This window comes from Vombatus ursinus, unplaced genomic scaffold, assembly GCF_900497805.2.
Source record: "Vombatus ursinus unplaced genomic scaffold, bare-nosed wombat genome assembly UNPS02014832.1, whole genome shotgun sequence".
NCBI lineage: Eukaryota > Metazoa > Chordata > Mammalia > Diprotodontia > Vombatidae > Vombatus > Vombatus ursinus.
Window position 1 is genome coordinate 51,529,870 of NW_020954610.1, and position 22,762 is coordinate 51,552,631.

Here is a 22,762-nt window from a genome sequence, read left to right on the forward strand (position 1 = left end):
CTTTCCACATTGAAGGGGTTAGTGGCACAGAGCCCCAAGATCTGGAAAGTCTGAGTAAAATTTTTTGGCCCTCCCTTTGTAACAGAGAAGAAGTATGAATTTTTTCTTTTTCTTTTGTGGAGTGTTTACAGTGCCTTATTGTAAAAGTTGGGTTAAGTATTTGGTCATAGGCTCTGCGTCATCTGCTAGACTTCTAATTTTGTCTGTGGTTTCCACAAAACTCCCCCCAAAATTCCCATTTAATTTCTGATGCCAACTCACGATATATCAAAACCTCAAAGTAGTGATGTAGAAGGGGTTACTGTATATTGAATTTAACAAGGGAGTAACATTGCCTTATTTGTGTCTCTTCAAGACTTCTTTTTTTGTTTGTTTTCTTCTGCATATTTAAAAATGTTTATTGATGGGTTTTTTTTACATCTTATTAGTACCCACTAACTCATCTTCCGCCCAAAAGAAGCCCTCCTTTGTTCTTATTACTTTTCCAAACATCTTCATCTCCTTGATTTCAACTGGCATGAATGGCTTTTGAAAAAACGTAAAGTCCATTAAATATTCAAGGTATTATTATTATTATTATTATTATTATTATTATTTGTAAGAGTTTCACAGAGTTTAGACCATTTTGTTTCAGGCAGGAGACTTTGCAGTCACCTTAGCTCATGGTGTTGCTGTTTGTCCTTTGTTCTTGAAGATGACCATGACATCAGGAAGATGATGCTATGACTTGCAAGTGAATTGGATTTAAGTGACGGAGGGCTGTGCAAGGTCACCAGCCTCACTTTCTCCTCTGGAACCACCTGGATCCACTGGATATAGATCAGGATGAGTGGACATGGCTGCTTAGCTCATATTATAGTTGAGGAAACAGAGGTTCCTAGAGTCATTTGCCCAAAGTTATCCAGATAAATGCCAGGATTAGAATTCAAAACCAATTCTTCTGACTCCAAATCCAGAATTTTTCCTACTACACATGTGATCCTCATTATTGTCACCATTATTATCTGCATCGTTCCCAGATAACCAGTTATTTACTTGGCCTAAATTTTGGGGGATTACATGGAAACAGTGTCCTCAAAGAAGGCCTGAGAGCCCAGGAGGGGTGGGGTGGGGTGGGGTGTAGGATATTCTTTAATGGGTTGTTGTTAAGCATTGATAAAGGCTTGCAGAGTATAGTTATGATGATTTAAACCCCCTCATAGTAAGATGGTCATTGCTATTAATAATTATATTATTATTATTATTTTTATATTAATAATGATTATTATTAATTTTGATAGCAAGCCTGATATGGCTGCGTCATACAATCAGAACCAAGAAAGAGGCAGGAAAAGTTAAGCCCTGGAGTCTACATACAATACAATGGCAAGAGTTCATGTTTGGTACAGTGTGGATTCGGAATCAGAGGGCCAGCATTTCAAACTCAGGTTTTTAACTTGCTACCTACATGTTTGGCTAATTACTTAACCTCTCTGGATCTCAGTTTTCTAATCTATAAAAATGAAGGGGTTGTATCAGATGACTTCTAATATCTCTTCTCATGCTAAATTTCTGATCCTATAATCCACTGAAATGATCCCTAAGGGTAAATTGGAGAGGTTCAGGTTTTAGGCACCACACAGTCTAATATCAAACTCGAGTTTCCTCCCTTGGAAATAATTCTCACTCCTCAAATTTGTGGAGGTGGGGGAACAGGGAGAGAACAATGTGGAAAATATCTCAAAGAGGCCATTGGGATCTGGGTTTGCAGATTTTTCTTGGCCCCTCCAGACAGGACTGGCTGGGTTTTCTCCAAGTTTACACTTTCACAGCTGTGGTAGCATGCTGAGCAGTAGCTAGGAGGGGTGGGAGGAAGGGAGAATTTTAAACTGACATCCTATTCCTTGAATCTTAAAAAAATTATGGATAACTTTTTTTTAACATCACCTTCATTTCTGAATTATATATTCTTTTCCCCACCCTCCACCACCATGATTCATTCTTTGAAACAAAGAATAAAAATGAAAGGAAAAAAAAAAGCACTTCAGCAAAACTAATACAATAACTAAATCTAGGAACATATCCTGCATCTTTATTTAAACACAAGCCTTTCTGTGTTTCCCTCACCTGCTTAAGACACCCAGATAACTTTCGAAAAGGGCCTGTTTTCTTAATATGTGTACTTGGGAACAGTTTGCTTCCAGGAGAGGTTAATTAAGCCCCTAAACTCTGCCAGTGTCAGGGTGACCCACAAAGTAAAGAGGGAGGGGCAGTTTCATAGGATCACAGATTTACAGCTGGAAAGCATCTTAGAAGTTATTTAATTCAAATGCAAAGATGAGGAAACTGAGGCTCAGGGAGGTCAAGTGAACTTCCCAGAGTCATAGGACTAGTAAGTGTCTGAGGCAGGATTTAAATCCAATTCTTTATCTACTAGACCGCTTTGCCTCTTTTTAATACATCTGGAGTAGTGGGGAGCCACTACTCAAAGCCTTTTGTTTCTCTACTTTGCTCATCTTTTAAAAATGATCACCTAAAAGGGATACTGTCAGTGAAACCTGGGAAGACTTATATGAACTGATACAGAGTGAAGTGAGCAGAACCAGGAGAACAATTTAAACAACCACACTATAATTGTATCTTTGAAAGACTTAAAGAACTCTGATCAATGCATGCATTCCATGACTCCAGAGGACCCATCGTGAAACATATACACAACCCCTGAAGAGAGGCAATGGACTCAGGGTGCAGATTGAGGCATATATTTTTAGACTTAGCCAGCATGGGAATTTGTTTTGCTGGATTATTCATATTTGTTACAAGGATTTTGTTTTTCTTTCTTTTTCAGTGGGGGAAGAGAAAATGGATTTTTTTAAATTAAATTTTCAAAAAAGAATGATCTAGCTTTCCTTCAGGAGAAAAAAGGAAGAGGAGAGACATCTTCCTTATTGTTAGAATCACACACTTTGGGAAGCTTAAAGGGATCTTATGGATAAGGAAATGGAAACTGGGAACTAATGACAAAGTTGGGAATGGAACCCAGGATTTTTAACTCCTCTTCCAATGCTATGTTGCCTTTTTTTCAGCATCTGGATCCTTTGTCATAGACAGTTTCTGAATGATTTGGAGAAATGTTTGCCTTTTAAGAATCCTGGTGGGGTTGATAATGCACATACCAGCAGGTTAACCCCTTGCAGCCTCAATGGAAAGGTTGGAAAGAGATCTGGGAATAGAGTCTGGGAGAAATGTGATGGGGAGGTCCATTGTGAGTATTTAATGAGAATCTAAGAACAGTTACACTATTTTAGCTCTGTGGTTTGTATAGCCTAATGATGTAAATAGAGGTAGTTTATTAGAATGGTTGATGTGGTAGACATGGTTGCAATCCATAATACCAACATGTACACACACACACATAAATGTATACACACACACACACACACTCACACACACTCTCACACACACACATAAATGTATACACACACACACTCACACACACACACACACACACACACACTTGGAGTCAGAAGATCTGGTTTGAAGTACCAGGTTTACCATTTATTAGACATGTAATCTTGAGTAAATTACTTAACACCTCTAGACCCCAGACTTTATAAATGATGGGGTTAAATGAGATAATTTCTGAGGTCCCTTCCTGCTGTAACATGCTATTACTTTGTCTTTTGAACATTTCCTACTTCCTTTTTATAGGCAGCTAGGGGACACAATGGCTAGAGTGCTAGACTTGGGAACAGCAAGACATGAATTCAAATCCTGCCTCAGATGCTTTCAGGGTGATCTAGCTTGCAAAAGTGCTTAACAAATATCTCATTTTATCCTCACAACACCCCTGTGAGGTAGGTGCTATCATTATCCTAATTTTCCAGATAAGAAAACTGAGACTGAGGAAAAGTAAATGACTTGTCCACATCCATATGGCTAGTAAATATGAGAAGCAGGATTTGAACCCAAGTTTCCCTGACTCTAGGCATAGCCATTTGATATGTACTTTCCCTGTAGTCTTCAAGAGGAGGTTGAAGTCAGAGAGGTTGGTATTTATTGCTGCCCACTTCATCTCTTTCTTTCCCTCTGTCCTTGATCTGAAAGTCTTTTCCTTGGCAACTTTTGACATTTGAAGCAGCCTTTCCTTCTTTCCTTTATTTCTCCCTTTTCTCCCTCCATTCTCCTACCCCTTTCCACATGCTTCCTTAAGGTCTCAATTTTATCTTAATTATCTACATTAGGAAATCTTGAACATCTGAGATATAAAAAGGTATGAAACTGCCCCAGTTTACAGTCTAGTTGAGAAAAGAAAACTTAGACCTCTCCCTACTCCCAAATGGTTGACAATAGAAGGTAGCATGTAACCTTAAGCCCAAAGTTCTAAGACCGCTGAGGTATCAGGAGCCAAGAGTACAGATGGGCTTGCTGGAGTTTGGAAGAGAAGGGAGACATCACCACGGAGGGGGTGGAACCCTCATTCACATCTCTGGAAAAGCGCTGGACTAGAGATCAAAGTACCTGAGTTTGAGTCCCAGCTCTGCCACTACATAGCTTGGGCAAATTACTTAAATATCTCTGGGCCTCAGTTTCTTCCTACGTAAAAATGGAGAGGTTGTATTAACTAGACGATTCCTCTTCTGGGTCTGTACAACCTGCTTCAGTTCCCAATTCTACTCCGCAGGTTATTCTATTCCCTCAGGCTTTCTTCTTCATACAGACCAGAGGGTGAATGCAGGCACACGGCAGACAGCTGCACTGGCGCCTAATGTGCGGCACATCTGGCCCTCGCTTGCAGCTGGGTTGCTTTCCCGTTCTCCGTTCTCGCATATTTCCACACTCCCCACCTCCCTGGTTTCCGGAGCTTAGTCTGTGCCCAAAGGCACTACTAGCAGACTACCCCTTTAGCCCCGCTTAAAAAAAAATGATTAGTAGAAACAAAGATCGTCAAAGTTGGAAGGGAAATCTGGGAGATCCCCACCCCACAAACCTCTGATGTTACAAAGAAGGAAACTGAGTCCCAAAGAAATAAAGTGAGAAAGCTCACACAGCAAGTCAGTGGCAGAACCTGGGGAAGCTGTGCGAATTACTCCCTGTCTCCCAATCACATCCAAGTCCCTCACCCCTATCAACAGCCAGGAGGAAGACTGAGGGAGGGGATAGCGCTTGGGGTTTGGGAGATGTAGATAGCGCCAGGGATCTGCTCTCAGGGTGACCCGAAGTTAAAAACTACGCTCTCCCTTTTTGCAAAGTTTTCCTTTCCTTTCCCTACCCACCTTAGACTCTCGCCTCCTCCCACCCCACTCCCTACCCCCGGCCCCACCATTATCCGAAGCTAGACCCCAAGTTTTGAGAAGAAGCTAGGGAGGTGACGGGGTAAGAAAACATTTTAGGGAGCCGACGGGAGGACTGTGAACAAGCTCAGGGAAACTCGCTGGCCATCCTCAAAACACCCCGGGCCTAGCCACTCCCAATATCGATTTAATTCCCAACTTTAAAAGAGTTTCTGGGAGCTCCAGGTGGGTCAAAGAGAAAAGAGGAGGGTCGTTGGGGGGATGGGGTGCTGTCGGCCCCTTCCCCATCTGCTAATTAGGGTGTTTTCTTCCCTGCTCTCTCTCTCCCACGCCCAGTCTCCCTGCTCTTGACATCACAGCCCCGGGAGGCGGGATTGGGGACAGGAGGGGAGGAGAGGGGAGGGGAGAAGAGGGGTGGGGTTGGGTGGGATGGGGGAGGAGGTTCCTCACCACCCGAGGAGGAGGAGGAGGAGGTGGAGGAGGAGGAGAAGGGAGGGAGAGAAGAGAGAGTCCCAACCCCAGAGCTTCAAAACAGCCCGGCGGCCTCGCCTCCAGTTCCAGCCCGTCCTGGCCCATCCCGCTGCCAGCCCCGCCGGCCCCTCAGTGAGTAGTGCCCCAGGACAAGGGTGGCGGGGGGGGGGGGGGGGGGGGTTGGGGGGGGGGGGTTCCGGGGGCTGCGGGAGCCCAGAGGTAGAGAAGTGGAGGAAGAGAGAGGGGATGCACCCCAGCAGTTAGAGGGGCCACCTAAGCCTGGGGAGGTAGGTTTCCAGGATTGATTTGGGGAGAGGGGCGTAGCAGGACAGGACTCGGCTCTTGCTGCGGATCCACTTCTCCACTCTCTGCTCCCTTGGAGCCAGTGCCCCCCGCCCCGTCCCCGTCACGTTTCCCCAGCTGCAGCTGCCACCTCTTGCAGGTCTTTCTGAAACCTTCCATCCACCCCCTAACCCCTCCTTCCCGGGGCGCCTTAGTCTCCAGCGCGGATGCGGGCGGGAAAAGTTTGGGAAGGAAAGAGCCGGGAAAACTCCTATTGCTCTGCCAGCCCCCTTCCTCGGTTGGTCACCCACACTTCGCGGATGTGCAGGCTGGGGGATCGGGCCTCTCTTGCTATACCCCTTCCCCTTAAATGGACACTCACAGCGAGGGGGCAACTAGGTGGGCCGCGCCGCCCCGACGGCCAGAAGCCCCGATGACTTTAGGTCTGACACCGCTGCCCAAGCCCACCCCGGTCAGAATCACGGTCCGGCAGCGCCCCCCAGCGGGGTGAACCCTTACGGTTGGGTCTGGGTGGGGGTGTTGGCGGGGTGCAGCCTTACCTCCCCTGGCTTGGAGCCTAGAAGGAAGGGAGCTAGGGAGGAAAATAAAGTAAAAATGGATGAATTAGAGTTTGGATTTGGGGAAGAGACACCCCCTGAAATCGACATCTTCATCTGTCTCAGTAGGTTCTGACTTACACTTACTTGTAAGTAGGTTGCACTAAGGTGCTACTCAATAGACATTTATTACATTTCATTCTGTAGGGAGGGTCGATACTCCCACCCATGCGTTTCTGAGAAGGGACATCAGAATCTAGGGCTCTAGCCATTGTTTCTTACATCCTAGGGCAGGAGTACATTTATATTTAGAGGGCTTGAACATAAAGCTCTTAAGTGGGTGCAGAAAAGAGTGTAGACAAGAAAGTGTCTAAGCTCCCAATGTTGAGAGGTTGGGCTTCTGTGACCCAGCACACCCTTTATGTAAAGAGGCTCATTCAGAGAAGGCCCTGCTTTGAGAGTAACCGAATTGAGCACAGGCCCATTGGCAATTCCTTTCTCCCAGGAGCAAAGCAGTGGAATCCTTAAGGTGACAGCTAATCTACCGAGCTATGCCCTTCCTCTCTGCTGTATGGGAAGATTGTGGGGAAGGGAGACTCCTTAGCACCTTCCCTGCTGGGGTTGAGGCAGAAAGCACCTTCTGTGCAGTGGCCTTTAGCTGTGCAAGGATAAGTCTACCTTACTGCTGCCCTGACCTGTTAGGTGGAGAATATTTAAACGGGACTGGCAGAGAGGAAAGGATCCTAGTTGCTTCTCTCGCCTTCCCACCCAACTTGGTCTGGATATTGAGCTTTGGAGAGCCTCTTAGAAACTCAGGCATGGTTGAGAGGTCAGGAGAGGGAATGTAGAATATGGAATCCTGAGTGTTTGGGGGAAAGGGAGGGGTTAGGTGGGTCCTTTTCTCCTGGGGATTTGGCCTCTAGCTGAGAAGCCAACATGGAGCTTAAGAAGGGAGAGAGCCCTGTTTTTTGGAGGGCTTGGGAGGCTTGACGTCATTGACAAGAGTCAGGACAAGATTGGGGGCTGGCAGCATCTTCTGAGAGATGTGGAACAGTATTGGGTACTCCCAGGGGACTGTGGGGCCAGGCACCTTTTTGATGGAGCTGTGGCTGGCATAAGGAAGGCCAGTGAGTAGGAAGACACGTAGTTCAGCCTATTGTTTCTCTGCCTCCTGACAACCCCACCCCACAGCGAAGGAGGAGAGTAGAAGCAGACCTGTCCCGGTCAAGAAGATACTTCAGGTCACAGAAGGATAGAAGCCTGGGGTTTATTTAAAAACACTGGTAATGGTTTTTGCATTGTAGTCACTAGAGACATTTTCTTGGGTGGAGTAAGGGAGAAGCTAGAGGAAAAGGGCAAGGCTAAGAAATGGAAGTAGAAATGTGAAGAGGTCAAGGCTTCGGGCAAATTTGGGTCCAGCCCAGGGAGGAAGGGGCCCTTAACCTGCCCATCTCCTTCAGGTAATTTGCTCTATTTCTTAAACCTTCCCAAGTTGATCCTTTCCTGGAGGGCTGTTCCACATCAACATAGTGGATAATTGCTGGCTGCAGAAAGCTTCTGCAGCACACTGTACAAATTCAGGTTGCCTTCCTCTAATATGTACTAATAACAGTAAATACCAACTAATATTTATATTAGAAGGAAATGTTTCTTATTTCTCCCTCGTGTACCACAGGGAGGAGAAATAGGAGTAGACTGGTAAATGTTTAACAGTTGGGTCTATGGGGTAAAAAGTGTGCATATTATACTTTTAAACATTGCATTAGTAACAATTTTTCTATCACTTTCTTAAGCCTAGACACTCAACAAAATAATAACTTAAACTATAATTTGTAGCCTCTGTGGAATTCTGAAGTATAAATGCTCACACTGAAATCTTAACAATTGGCTATCCCAAGTAAGTTTGGGCTGGCTTCAGTACACTTGTGTGTGTGTGTGTGTGTGTGTGTGTGTATACACACATATATGCACACATATACAAACATGTATACATATATGCATGTGTGCATGTATACATATATAAATGATATAGATGTACATAAGAGATAGGTAAGAGCTATAGTATATATAATATATGCACACATATATACATATGCATATAGATGATACAGATGTACATAAGAGATATATAGGAAGTGTAGTTTAGTCAGAAAGACCTAGGTTCAAGGTCTGATGAGTACTTTCTGTGTGACCGTGGGCAAGTTATCTAACCTTTCACTGGTCTAGGCAATTCTCTAAGACTGTAATTGGCAGGCCAGTTGTTGACCTGCACTGATAGAGGGAGTTGTCTTATAGAGAGTTTGTCATGCTAGGAATTCTCCAAGTGTGGTTCAGGGATCCCTGGGAGTCCCCAAGACCCTTTCTGGGCCCTACAAGGTTAAACATATTTTCATAATAATATTAAGGCACTTTAATTTCAAATATGGTAAATATCTACAGATGTAACTCATGTGAGTAAAGATCTTTGGGATAGCCTCAATAAAACTTAAGAATGTCAAGAGGTTCTGAGACCAAAAAGTCTGAAAACTTCTTGCCGAGACCAACAAAATCACAGGTCCAGACAAAAGCAAACCAACAAATCCCACGTATATACACTTAGATCCATATATACATATAGATGTATATGCCTCTGTGTATGAATTCTCAATCATCTCCTATTGGATTTTCTAATTTGATGATCTCTCGGGGCAAGTTTTTCATCCTAGCCAGGCTCCCCCCCACATCCTCAGAGCCATCCCAATTGCTTCACCTCCATACACCCTGTTGGTGGAAGCATAGACAAGACTTCTCATTTTCACATTAAGTCAAGCTAGACGTGACTAAAGGGTAAGCTGGCCAGGACAAACTGCATTAAAGCCAGCTAGAAATGACTTGGATTTCTGGGTCCATTGGGAATTTTGTTTTGAGAGTCAGTGGGGCAGTTTTTTACATCATCTCTCCCAATTTTGGCACCCAGATAATCAGTTGTATATATGTATGGTCTATTTCTCTGTTTGCCAGCATACAACTTGTGAGTGTGCCCAGTGCTCCCCCCCCTCCAACAGGCTATAAAGAGTCTAGCAATAGTTTTAGGTTTGATTTGGGGGTAGGATTTCAGACTGACACATTATTGGCCATAGAGAATGACAGGGAGCAGCATCAACCTAGAAATACCCACCTAGTGATGGGGAGTTAGGGATCTGGGAGTCAGATCACAGGAATCTGAGGGGGTGGAACTGGGGTTGAGGGCGTGTCTGTTGTGGGGGGATTCAGGGTGTACAGGTGGGGTAAGACTTTTTTGTGTCACGGACCCCTTTGGCAGTCTGATGAAATCTATGGACCCCTTCTTAGAAATATTAGTTAATGCATAATTTAATTTGTTAAATGCAGTTACAAAGGAAACCAATTATGTTGAAATAAAAGTGTAATTTTTCCCCCACCCATGTTCATGGATTCCTGAAATCTAACCACAGAATATTTGGGGATCCATCCCACTCCCCACCTCCCTACACCCCAGTTAAGAACACCTTTGGTTTAAAGGATAGCCGGAGACATAGGCATTGGCAATAGCCCCAGGAATGGAGCAACATGCATCTGGCAGCATTGATGGAGCTGGAGGCCCATTTAAGGATGTGGTTCCAGCTCCTGCAAAGCAAGAGGGGAATAGGGGAGGGGAGCCCTGGGGCAGGGGGGCCGGGTGTGTGGGGGGCAGCTGGCTCCCCTCAAGATTTATCTAAACACCACTCTGGAGCCGGGGCTGTGCAATTAGGCTGGACTGTGGAGGGAAAATGTTAAATGCAGTGAGAGGAGGAGGAGGCATCTGGCTCTCGTTAGGAGCAAGTGAAGTGGGGAGGTGAGGGGGGAGGGAGACTAAAAATACGCCAGGCTGAGCTACCACCCAGGGAGTATTATGGTTGGTAATCTGATACCTGTGGGGTGGAGGGCATGAGTGTGGGTAACCAAGGCATTGTTGTTGTTCCATTTTGGGGGCGTTCCTGATTCCTCCTGCAGCTGGCTGCCTTTCTCCTTTTCTCTGCTGCTCCAAGGAGAGTAGAGAGAATATCTTTGCCTTTGGGGCAACCACTTCTGATCTTTCTCCTAGACCTCCAACTCTACCTTCAACATTAGGGAACAAAGTAATTGGGAAGTGGGTCTTCAATGGGTTCTTAGAACCCCTCGTTTCTTTCAAGATTCAGGTCCAGTTCCACCTTCTTTCTGAAGCTTTTCCTGATTGCCCTAATCCTTCCTCCACCCCCACCCCCATTTAGGTATAGTCAGCAAGGGCTCTTAACCTGGGATCTGTGTACTTTGCATATATATATGAAATTATATTTCAATATAATTGATTTTCTTTATATCCTTCATATTTTATTTTATGTGCTAGGTGGCACAGTGGAAAGAGTACCCGGCCTAGAGTCAGGAAGATTCATCTTCCTGAATTCAAATCTGGCCTCAGACACTCATTAGCTATATGACCCTGGGCAAGTCACTCAACCTATGTTTGCCTCAGTTCCCTCATCTGTAAAATGAGCTGGAGAAGGAAATGGCAAACCACTCCAGTATCTCTGCCAAGAACTACCCCCCCTCCCCTACCATGGTCACGAAGAGTTGGACATGACCAAAACAACTGAACACCAACAAATAACAATAATCCTGAGTCTGAAGGTTTTGACAGACACAAACGAGGTTAAGAACTCCTGGTGTAGCAGCGTTCTGGACTTGGGAACAGGAAAACATGTATACAAATCTTGTTTTTGACACTGGTTGTGTTATCTGACAAATCACTTCAGGCGTTTGAGCCTCAGTTTTCTCATCTGTAGAACGAGGGGGTTGGATTGAATGGCATCTGAATTTGCTTCCACCTCTAAATCTCAGATCAAATTTTTGGTATATTTTGTTTATACCTACATGTGTACAGATTGTATTTCTCCTATTAAGTGTAAGCCTCTTGAGAGCAGGAACTGTTTCAACTTTGTCCTTGCATTCCCATTACCTTACATGAAGCTTAAAACATCTTAGATGCTAAGTAAATGGTCATTTGATTGATTGTTTGGGGAGCACTTGCTGTCTCATGTTTTGGGGGTTCACTCTCCCTTTCCCCTCTCCCTTTCCCACTCAAGTCTGAAGAAACTGGGGGAAGGGAAAGAGGATGGGATCCCAGGTAGTGTCAGATAGCGGCTATCCTCATAACCCTGCAGCAGTTCAAGGCTGGGCAAGTCAGAGTTTTAGGGGCAGCAGGTCGGGGGAGAGGGAACTCCCCAATTAGGCAATGGGGACATGTGCCAGAGGTAACCTGGGAGGAATGGAATGTTGCCCTTGTTTGTTCTCTTTGGTGGGGGGGGGGGCGGGACAGTGCAAGAGCAGCAGCACACTTAGGCCTTGTATACTCTGGGCCTGGCCAACTTCTGGGTGGGGATCATAAATAATTCATATTTCTATAGCACTCTTACGATCTTTAAAACTTTTGCCCCACAGCAACTCCATGGAGGTTGCCAGTAGAAGTATTATAATCTCCATTTTACAGATGAGAAAACTGAGGTCCAAAGGCAGTTGAATGACTTGCTTAAGGTCATACTGGCAGTATCAGAGGCTGGAGTTGAACCCAGGTCCCCTGAAAGAGCCTGTGTTCTTTCTACTGTACCACCCTGCCTTCCTTTTTCCTTAACTGTCAAGAGGAGGCAGTCTTGACTGGGACATCCTTTGCCTCTTTCCCATGCCAAGTCTTCCATGGCCAGGGTTCCTGCAGCTATCTGAGGAAACCCTAGTTGGTTGGTCTTTCAGGGAAATTTGGAGGAGGCAGCTAATGGCAGAAAAGTTGAGATGATGTCAACTCTTTAGAAACCTGGATGGCTCCAAGTTGGAAAGACCGGAAGCATGAGGAAGGGCCTTTGTCTTCCTTATCTTCTAGAGACACGGAATGGTCCTAGGTATCAAACTCAGTCACCAAAGCATGGGAGTTTTGATTTTTTGAGATGGTGTTGTGGAAAAAAGTCCTAGACGACAATTCAGAGACCCTGGGTTTGAATCCTGACTCTGACATTTACCTGTGTGACCTTGGGCAAGTCGTCTTGAGATAACTCACCGACTCTGTTTCCTCATCTGTGAATTGAGGGGAGTGGATGAGGTGATCTCTAAGGTACCTTCCAACCCTACATCTATGATACTCTAATCATCTGACCTGTCACTGTGGAGGTGAGCATTAAGAGAAGGCAAATCTGCTTTGTTCTGTGGGCAAAAGGGCAGATGTCCATATGACAAGGCCTTTAACCACATTTCTTTAAAAAAAATGCAAATTCGATATCTGTCAAGCTTTGATAACAATTGATAAAGCGGAATGATCAAATCTTGTGTGACTGTCCATTTGACATTAATATCCATTCATTCAACAAACACTGACCACGAGCCTAAACATTATGCTAGATGCTGTGAGGGACAGAAGTCCTGTCCTCAAGGAGTTTGCAATCTAAGTTGGAGTAGATTTTTCTAAGAAAGAAACTTTTAAGATCCATATTAATCCAGTGATCACAAACTACTTGGTGAACAATATTTTTAGAAAAAAGGCTGAAGGTAGAACACTTGTAACAAATATAACACCAAAATCTTACTGTGGTGAGTGCTGGTGGAGACATATTTCATTGCCTTGAATATGTGTGTGTGTGTTAATGTATTTGTGAGCCAAATTTCTTGTATTTTTTTTTTGAAAACGTTTGTAAAGAGCAACAGTTTTCTGTGTTCCTAATATGAGGTGAGAGGGGTCAACGTTGTTGTTATTGTTCAGTCATTTCAGTTGTGTTCAACTCTTCATGACCCCATTTGTGGTTTTCTTGGCAAAGATACTGGAGAGGTTCACCATTTCCTTCTCCAGCTCAATTTACAGATGAGGGAACTGAGGCAAACAGGGTTAGGTGACTTGCCCAAGGTCATATAGCCAGTAAGTGTTTGAGGCTGGATTTATACTCAGGTCTTTCTGACTCCAGGCCTGGCCACTGTACCACCTATCTGCTCAGTAGAGGGTTGGGGATATAGAGCACCTAAAAGGGGTCTGATTCATAAATGTTTGTTTTGAGCCCTGTACATGGTTAAAGCCACAACAGTTGGGGGACAGGTAATCTTAGCTGAGTCTTGCAAATAAAGCTGAGTGGTATATGGAAGGGCAGATACATAAGCAGACCCCTGAAAGTGAAAATGGGCCAGTGGTCCCTGTTTGAGCACAAACCACAGTGGGGAGAGCCTGATATGGTAAGGTTGCTCTTGAAGATTCTGATATGAGGTCTGAAGCCTTGGAAATAAATGCTAGTTGAAGGGTTGGGAATAGCTTTTGATCTGGTTGAAAGTGAATTTTGTCCATGAATTAGCTTCTCTACTTGGAAAGAAATGAATTAGACAAGAAAAGATGCCCTGAAGCTGTGACTTCAGGGACTTATGTTAGACCCAAAGAAGAACTTCTTGGTAGGGACAGTTGTTAGCACTAAGAAGATAGCTAAAGTAAGCTATGGGATGCTATGGGACTTAGAAACATGAAAGAGAGATTTGGGCAAGTAAGTAAGTGATTTTGTTGCTCGAATGGCATTAAGACAAAGGGATGTAGGAGATGGGGGCAGCACAGCGGGCCTGGAGTCAGGAAGACTCATCTTCCTGAGTTCAAATTTGGCCTCAGACACTTATTAGCTGTGTGACCCCGGGCAAGTCACTTCACCCTGTTTGCCTCTGTTTCCTCATCTGTCAGATGAGCTGGAGAAGGAAATGGCAAACTGCTCCAGCATTTCTCCCAAGAAAACCCCAAATGGGGCATGAAGACTTAGACGCAACTGAAAAATGACTTAACAACATGTAGGGGATGACTTCTTAAAAGCATGCCCCCCTCTCCCCCACTCCCAGAATGGTAGGACTTGAGGAAACTAAATCGTCATTCTCATTACCCTCGGGAGCATTCACTTCCAATGACTGAGGTTTGGAGGAAGTGGCTTTTCTGTGACTGAAACTAGGGACAAAGTAAGGGATTTTCCCGGGCAGTGGGACTGCCCCCATTGTGCCAATAAAGCCTGGACTTTGTTTGATTAGCAGGATCTAACTATTGCTCAAGGAGCCTCTTGGACAGACACTCTTTGCCACTGTACCCGCTGCCTTCTCCCAGTCTGCATATGGCCCTGTGGCAGGGAGGAGAAGAAGGTCCCAGGCCAAGAATTCACTTAATGCTGGTGTTCTCAACCTGGAGTCCGTGACTTTGTATTTCATACAGTTTGGTGAATGCAGTTATCCCTTCCCCATCACAATTTTCCCCATCGCAGTTTCAATAGATGGTGGGTCGGCATAAGAAATTAAATGTGAATTTTGGGGGGAGTTTTGTGGAAGCCACAGATGACATGCAAAGGCCAGCAGATGATGCTGAAAAAGTTTAGAAACTCAGAAATGCATAAAATATATGTATAGTATTATATAATATTAACCACAATTTTATAGTAAGGTACTGTAAACACCTCATAAAAGAAAAAGAAAAATTCAGACTTTTTCTCTGGTATGAAGAGAGGGCCAAAAAATTTTATACAGTCTGACCCCAACCCTGATGATGTGGAAGGGATAACTGTATTTCAATCTAAGTAGTGTCCATTGTATTCCTGGGCATTTAAAAAATATACTGAGAAGGCATCCGTCTGTTTTACCAGACTACCCAATGGCTTTCATTACATAAAAAAAGGGTTAAAAACCCTTGTCTCATTGCAAGTTTCGGGCACCTTGACCTTATGGGGCCAGGAAAGTAATGTAGAACAGTTAGATTCCTTTCATCCTCAAAGGCTTTGGGGCCACTGAGGAGCACTGGAAGAACTACCTGGAAGAACTGGGCAGCTTGGATGGTCTGGGTGGGAAATAGGGTTAGGAAATATTGTGGGGTAGAGCATTGGGTCTGTAGTTGGCAAACCTAGGTTAGACTCTCAATTCTGTTATTTACCATTACTTTAACTTTGAGAAAAACATTTAACCCTTACTGGTTTCAGTTTTCTCATCTGTGAAATGGATGAGATGATCTCTAAGGTGCCTTCCAGTTCTTAATCTGTGATCCAATGACAAGGTTATGAAAAAAGTATACGAATCAGCTCAACATAGGGTGTGTTCTTGTGTTTGTATCTGGAACCATGGAATCTTAGAATTCAGAGACCTTAGAAGACATTTAATCCAACTTCCCAAGGATTCCATGAATACCTTTGACAGTGTCCCATTTCGATCCAATCCAACAAGCATTATTTAAAAATTCCCAGCAATTGGGGCAGCTAGGTGGCACAGTGGATAGAGCTCTGGCCTTGGAGTTAGGAGGACCTGAGTTCGAATGCGGCCTCAGACACTTGACACTCACTAGCTGTGTGACTTGGGGCAAGTCACTTAACCTATTCATCCATTTTCTGATTGACAGTGATTGGGAACTCTTAAAAGTTTTTATTACGTGTTTAATGTGTTATGTCATATAATATAAAATATAATTAAAATAAGATATCTTTCATTCTATCACCTTCTTTTACCAGTATAGCCCTACTTCCCCAGCCAGAGAAAAAGGGGAGAAAAAGCAGTGTAGCAAAATCAATCAACCTATTAATCAAGTCTGATAGCATCTGCTGTTACATCTCCATAGTCTCTCCCGTCTTCAAAGAAGGAAGAGAGATGCATCCTCATATTTCTTCTTCAGGACTAAGCATGGCTATTTTAATTCTTTAGAGTTCGGTTTTGATTTTTGTCATAGTGGTGGTTCTTTCCGTTTATGTTGTGCTATTCATGGATAGGGGCATCTAGGTGGTGCAGGGGATGAAGTGCCAGGCCCAGAGCCAGGAAGACTTCAAATCTGGTCTCAGACTCTAACTAGCTGTGTGACCCTGGGAAAGTCAATTAACTTATGTTTGCCTCAGTTTCCTCCTCTGTAGAATAAACTGGAGAAGGAAATGGCAAAGCACTCCAGTGTCTTTGCCAAGAAAACCCCAAATGGGGTCATGAAGAGTTGGACATGACTGAAAGACAACCAAACAACAAAACAGCAATAATAATAACACTTACTTCCCAGGAATTTTGTGAGCTTCAAATGAGATAATTGTTAAGTGCTTAACACAGTGTCTGGCACATAGTAAGTGGTATATAAGAGTTCAGTATTATTATTATGCGTATGAAGTCTTCTCTTATATTGAACTAAAAACTGCCTTCCTGTAAATTCTACGTATGGGATTCAGTTCTGCTTTTTGGAACCACTCAAAAGTCTAACCATAGAATCATAGATCATAGATTTGCAGCTGAAAAGGACCTAAGAGGTCATTTAATCCAATGCCCTCACTTTACAGATGAGAAAATGGAGGCATGGAGAATCTAAGTGATTTGCCCAAGTTTATAAATATAGTTAAAAGGCAGAGCCATTCTTACACATACAAGCTCTTTAAATATTGGTAAATTATACCTGAAATCACTTCTCCTAACTAAAGAATGAGCCCTAGCTCTTTCATGCTGTATGTACGTATATGTGTCTAGATGTTCTTCATGTGGATTGTTGTGCTTCTTGTGTAAGCATCCATTCATTCAAGAAATAAGAATAATAGTAGCTCATATTTCTTTTTTTTTTCTTTGTTAAGGCAATTGGGATTAAGTGACTTGCCCAGGGTCACACAGCTAGTAAGGGTCAAGTATTTGGTCTGAGGCTGGATTTGAACTCAGGTCCTCCTGACTTTAGGGCCAGTGCTCTATACGCTGCGACACCTAGCTGCCCCTTGTAGCTCATATTTCTATAAAGCTTTAATATTTACGAAGTATTTTCCTTACCACATCCTATGGGGTAGGCATAGCAAATACTATTATTCCCATTTTAAAGTTGAGGAAACTGAGGTTTAATGAATTTCCCAAGGTCATGTAATAAGTATCAGATTCAGGATTTGAACTCAGATCTTCTTACTCCAAATCCAGTACTCTTTCTTCTACTATGACTATCAATTACTTATTATGATCAGAGGATCATAGACTTTAAGGCAAGGACATGGTACAGTAGGGAAAATGCTGGATTTGAAGTCAGGAAGAACTGAGTTCAAATCTTTCCTCAGACACTTACTTTGCTCTGTGACCCTGGGAAAGTCACTTAAGCACTTTCAGCCTCAGTTTCCTCATCTGTAAAATGGGGTAATAATAACATTTATTATCTCAAAATAATAACATTATTATCTCAAAGGACAATTGTAAAGCTCAAATGAGATAACCTACATGAAGCACTTTGCAAACATTAAAGGCCCTTTAGTTCAACTCCCTCATTTTAGAGATGTGGAAACAAATCAGGTAACTTGTCCAAGGTCAGGAAGTTGACAAATAGCAGAGATGAGATTTGAACCCAGGCCTTCTCTCATTCCTAATTCAATGAGTTGCCACTACCCCATACTGCTTCCCTCTGATACATTACTTGGTGGTTTACAAAGTGCTTTCCTAAAAACAATCCTATAAGTAAAATAGTGGGGGTATTGTCATCATCATTTTACCAAGGAGGGAAAGGAGTCTCAGGGACGTTAAATGGCTTGCTCATAGCCACATACTCGATTAGTAGTGAAGCTAAGACTGGAACCTGGGTCTTCTGGGCAGCCAGGTGGCATACTGAATAGAACACTGGACCAGGAGTCAGAAAGACCTGAGTTCAAATTTGGCCTCAAACACTTACTAGCTGTATGACTCTGTGCAAGTAACTTAATCTCTGCCTGCCTCCGTTTCCTCAACTGTGTGATGGGGATAATAATAGCACCTACCTTATAGTATTGTTATGAAGATCTGAGCTATTCGTAAAACACTTAGTACAGTACCTGGCACATAGTAGGCGCTTAATAAATGTTTGTTTCCTTCCTTCTGACTCCATTTCTAGGATACTTTATATTATAACACTTGATATCCTAGATATTATATGGTTGTGAATGCTGAGAGAGTTCTAAAGCTGAATAAGATGTAGGAAAGATCTAGAACTCAGAGAGACCTTAGAAAACATTGGGTCCAACCCCCTCACTTTTACAAATGAAGAAACTGAAACAGAAGAGGTTTAGGCAGCTGCAAAGTCACACAGCTGGGCTTTGAACTCAAGGCCTCTGATGCAAAATTCATTTATCTTTCCAGGAGGCTTTGTTTGTCAAGGAGTTACTTGGGATAGAACATATATGCATAAAGATAAATACAATGTGAATTAAAATATAAAGTGCATTAAAGCATGGAGTGCAGTGAGAATACTGCCAACCAGGGGGATGATGCTTAGTGAGCCCTTGAACTTTCCCCATCCTCAACTCCTGATTGCTCAGTGTCAGAGAACATGCAGTTGTCCTGTGCGGCTTCATCTCTGATCTGGAGTGGCACTGCTTCTGTAAAACCTCTTGTGCCAAGGTGCCAAATAGCAGGGAGAAGGGAGGGTGGCTCTTGACACCATCTGTGACCCTTTGGATTAATGGCCAAGATTCTGGGTAAGTTTGAAGACTAAGAACCCAGACCTTGAAGTCTGGCCCAATCTCTATCCTTGGTTCCTTCTTTCATCATTTCCAAATGGTCTGGAACTAAGCAGACAGTGGATATATCACAGACATATGCTGGGCATTTTAGGCAACTTCTAAGCACTGTAGAATGATGGTGATTAATAACAATAGTGATGATAATTATAATAATATATTGATATATAGTGTATATAAAAGATATAATGTATAATAATATATAGTGATAATTATAACATATATAATATATAATAATATAATTTATATTTGGTTTTAAGGTTTGCAAAGCACTTTACATAAGTGATTTCAGTTAACCTTTACAACAACCCTGTGAGGTATCCTCAGTTTACAAATGAGGAAACTGAGACAGAAGAGAGGTTAGGTGAATTGTCTAGGGTCATGCAGCTAGTAAGTACAGGAGGCAGGATTTGAATTCAGGTCTTGACTCCAAGTCTATCCACTAGGAGCTGAGGGTGGTAGGGAAATTGACACCCAGTTTAGGGGTGAGATTCTCCTGTCTTGGTTTGCTGCCTAGATGTCCTCTACTGGCCCTGGTGTCTTTCTTCACCATAGTTCTTGAATACTGGGCTAGAAGGATTTGAGTCAGAGAACAGGAGCAAAAAGTTCTCAAATGAGGAATTGAAAACTGTTTTGAAATTGAAAACAATTATACGAAAGTATGTTCTGAATCATGAATAAGAGCAGTGGGAAACCTAACCTACTTGACACCCAGAATGGATAATTTTTAACATCCCTCTCTTCTATATTACAAAATTATTTTCAGTAATAATTATGAAATGAAACAAATAATAATAATGATCAGAAAAGACATGCAAGCAGTGGAACTTTTCTTTCTGTTGAATTTTGCATATATAATCATGACAGCAAAAAACAACAAAAGGAAAAAAGTAATGGAATAATACTTTCAAATTACAGTAATATAATGCCTCTGGGTGGTTCCCTTCTCTCCCTCCCCCCATCCCTACCCCCTACCCCAAAGAAGCTCCTTAAGATACAGGGAGGTACCCATTAAGAGGTCTCAGAAATTCTTGCAACTGGGTCTTAGAAGTAGGGACTCCACCTAGGGAGCTTCTGCCCTCTCTCTCCTCCCAGTTTTGGGGAGAGTCTCTGACTTCCCCCGGATGCTAGCACCCAGCTGTAGGAAGGGTACATTTTTTCTGCCACACCTGCCCCAGGCTTGGTAATTCATTCTTGCTGTTTACACCAGAGACCTGCTGCAAGGTGGTTCCTTGTCTGGACTCTTGACTTTCCTTGAGGGCTGCCCTCTCCAATGTAACCCCTTATTGCCTGTGCAGTTGTGGACTGCTCCCACTGCCCTGCCCTTGGTATGTGACTGGATAAATCAAAATGGTTTCACCTGACAACCAGTTCATTGGCAAAGATGACCAAAAAAAAAAGGAAACAATCCTTGTTGGAGGGGGTTTATGGAAAGATGGGCACACACTACTATACTGCTGGTGGAGCTGTGAATTGGTCCAGCCAATCTGGAAAGCAATTTGGAATTATGCTAAGAGAGTGACAGAAAAGTCCATGCCCTTTGACCCAGAGATTCCACTGCTAGACATCTATCCCCTAGCCATCGAAGATAGAAAATCCTCACACATACTAAAATACTTATAGCAGCACATTTTGTATTAACAAGAAACTTCATTGACTTCCTACAACCTCTAAAATAAAATACAAATTCTTCTCTTTGGCATTTAAAGTGATTCATTACTTATTCTCATCAGATTTGGCTTAAGGAGGGAATAACATACACACTCAGTTGGGTATAGAAATCTATCTTATCCTACAGGAAAATGGCGGGGGGGGGATGAAGGGGACAAGAGAGCAGGGGGATGATAGAGGGGAAGGCTGATTGGGGGAAGGGGTAATCAGAAGCAAACACTTCTGAGGAGGCACAGGATCAAAAGAGAGAATAGAATAAATGGGAGGTGGGATAAGATGAAGGGAAATATACTCAGTTTTAAAAAAAGAATGAAGTACAAACAACAATAATATATATAAAATATCTATTGAGAGTAGGGGGGGAGCTGGATTTCTGGAAGGGTTAGAGGAGACATATAATTGGAAATCTAAATGATACAAAATAAATAAATTTATTTTTGGTTTGTTTTTTTTTTTTTTTTTTGGTTGGGCAATGGGGGTTAAGTAATTTGCCCAGGGTCACACAGCTAGTAAGTGTTATGTGTCTGAGGTCGGATTTGAACTCAGGTCCTCCTGAATACAGGGCCAGTGCTCTATTCACTGCGCCACCTAGCTGCCCCCTAAATTTATTTTTGAATAAAAAAAATCCCCCCCCAAAAAGAAATTTGAGTATGAAGAATTTGGTTGTTTAGTTTATCAACTGAAGCACATGGTTATGTCTATATGATCTTAGATGAATTTGAGCTGTCTGCTTCTACTAAAATGCTCTTTACTTGTTAAGGCAACGCCATTAGAAATGAAACAAGTAAAATGGTGAAGGGATTAAAAATTACCTTCGATCCTTGAAAAAAAATAAAGTGATTCATTTTCTGGTTCCAGTCCACCTGCCCAGACCGATTCTGTATTAATTACTTTTTCTTTTCTCTGAATTCTGACCAAAGCGGCCACATTCAGTACCGGACCCTCTTCCTTTTGTCTCTGTCTTTGTACAGCCTGAACCCCTCGGCTGAAATCTGGTCCCTCCTCACATTGGTCTACTGGAACACCTCGCTTCCAGTGAGGGATAGCTCACGTTCCACCTCCTCAGTGAGGCCTTTCCAGATGCCCGAGTTACTCCTGCCCTCCCTCCCCAAATTCTTCTGTATTTTGTATTGATTCCTCTGGCTACCTTTTATTCCTCTCCCTCCCTCCCTCCCTTACCGTTGACTCAAGTTCCTCAAGGGTAAGAACCATTTTTTATTTGTATTTCCAGCTCCTAGCACAAAGCTGGTGCCTAATAAATGCTTATTAAATGAACGAATGAGAGCCGGAGATTGGTATATAGTAGCTTTCCAGTGGCTAAGGCTCTGCTCTTTTCAGTGGAGTCCCTGGAGAACATTTGCAAGTCAGTAGAATCAGTGTGTATAAAGGAGAGAGGGCCAGAGGCAGTGGAGAGAAGGGTGGGGATTGAACTCGAAGAGATCAGAGAGAGTCTTGTGCTGGAGCAGCTGCCACCCATCCCTCAAACAGCTGGATCAGTCCCAAAGAGAAGTCAGAACTCAAGAAGAATGGGCAGTGTCAGTTTTGCCTGGGGCCTCATTCCCTGAGGGCCAGGAAAATTTTCTTCTGGAACAAGGAGGAGGAATGTGGTGTACACCAGGATTTGTACTTGTCCTCAGCTTTAAGTTTCTTGTTGTCAGTGGCACTATCACATTGTCACTTTGGACACTAGGTAAGGCAGGGGTATAATACCTTCCCTTCCTTAACTTTCCTTTAAACTCAGCAAGAGGGAAGAATGTGGTTCTATTCCAAGCAGCCTGGTAGAAGTCGATCAGGAGCCAATTTCACATTACTAACATTGTATGATTTGACAGCTACTGGAAAGCAACCCTTCTCCAAAAACATTCTCCATGCTGGCCTGCCATGACCTGAATTTACTAGCACTGATTTCACTCTTGGATTAGAAAATGACAGACTGGGAGTCAAGGGACCTGGGTTTTAGTCCTACTCTATCATTCACTAGCTATGCGATGTTGGACAATTTCCTCATTTGCAAAATAGTAAGATTGAATTGTATGACCTG

The 22,762-nt window shown here is 43.2% G+C and overlaps 1 protein-coding gene across 1 annotated transcript in view; it reads left to right on the plus strand.

The window, feature by feature from the left end:
• Positions 1-5,753: 5,753 nt before the first annotated feature.
• The window catches only part of EMP2 (epithelial membrane protein 2), a 63,159-nt gene continuing 46,150 nt past the window's right edge, over positions 5,754-22,762 (plus strand). The window contains exon 1 of the mRNA XM_027839301.1: positions 5,754-5,876. The gene's annotated coding sequence lies outside the window, so the exon portion shown is untranslated. The remainder of the gene's footprint in view (positions 5,877-22,762) is intronic.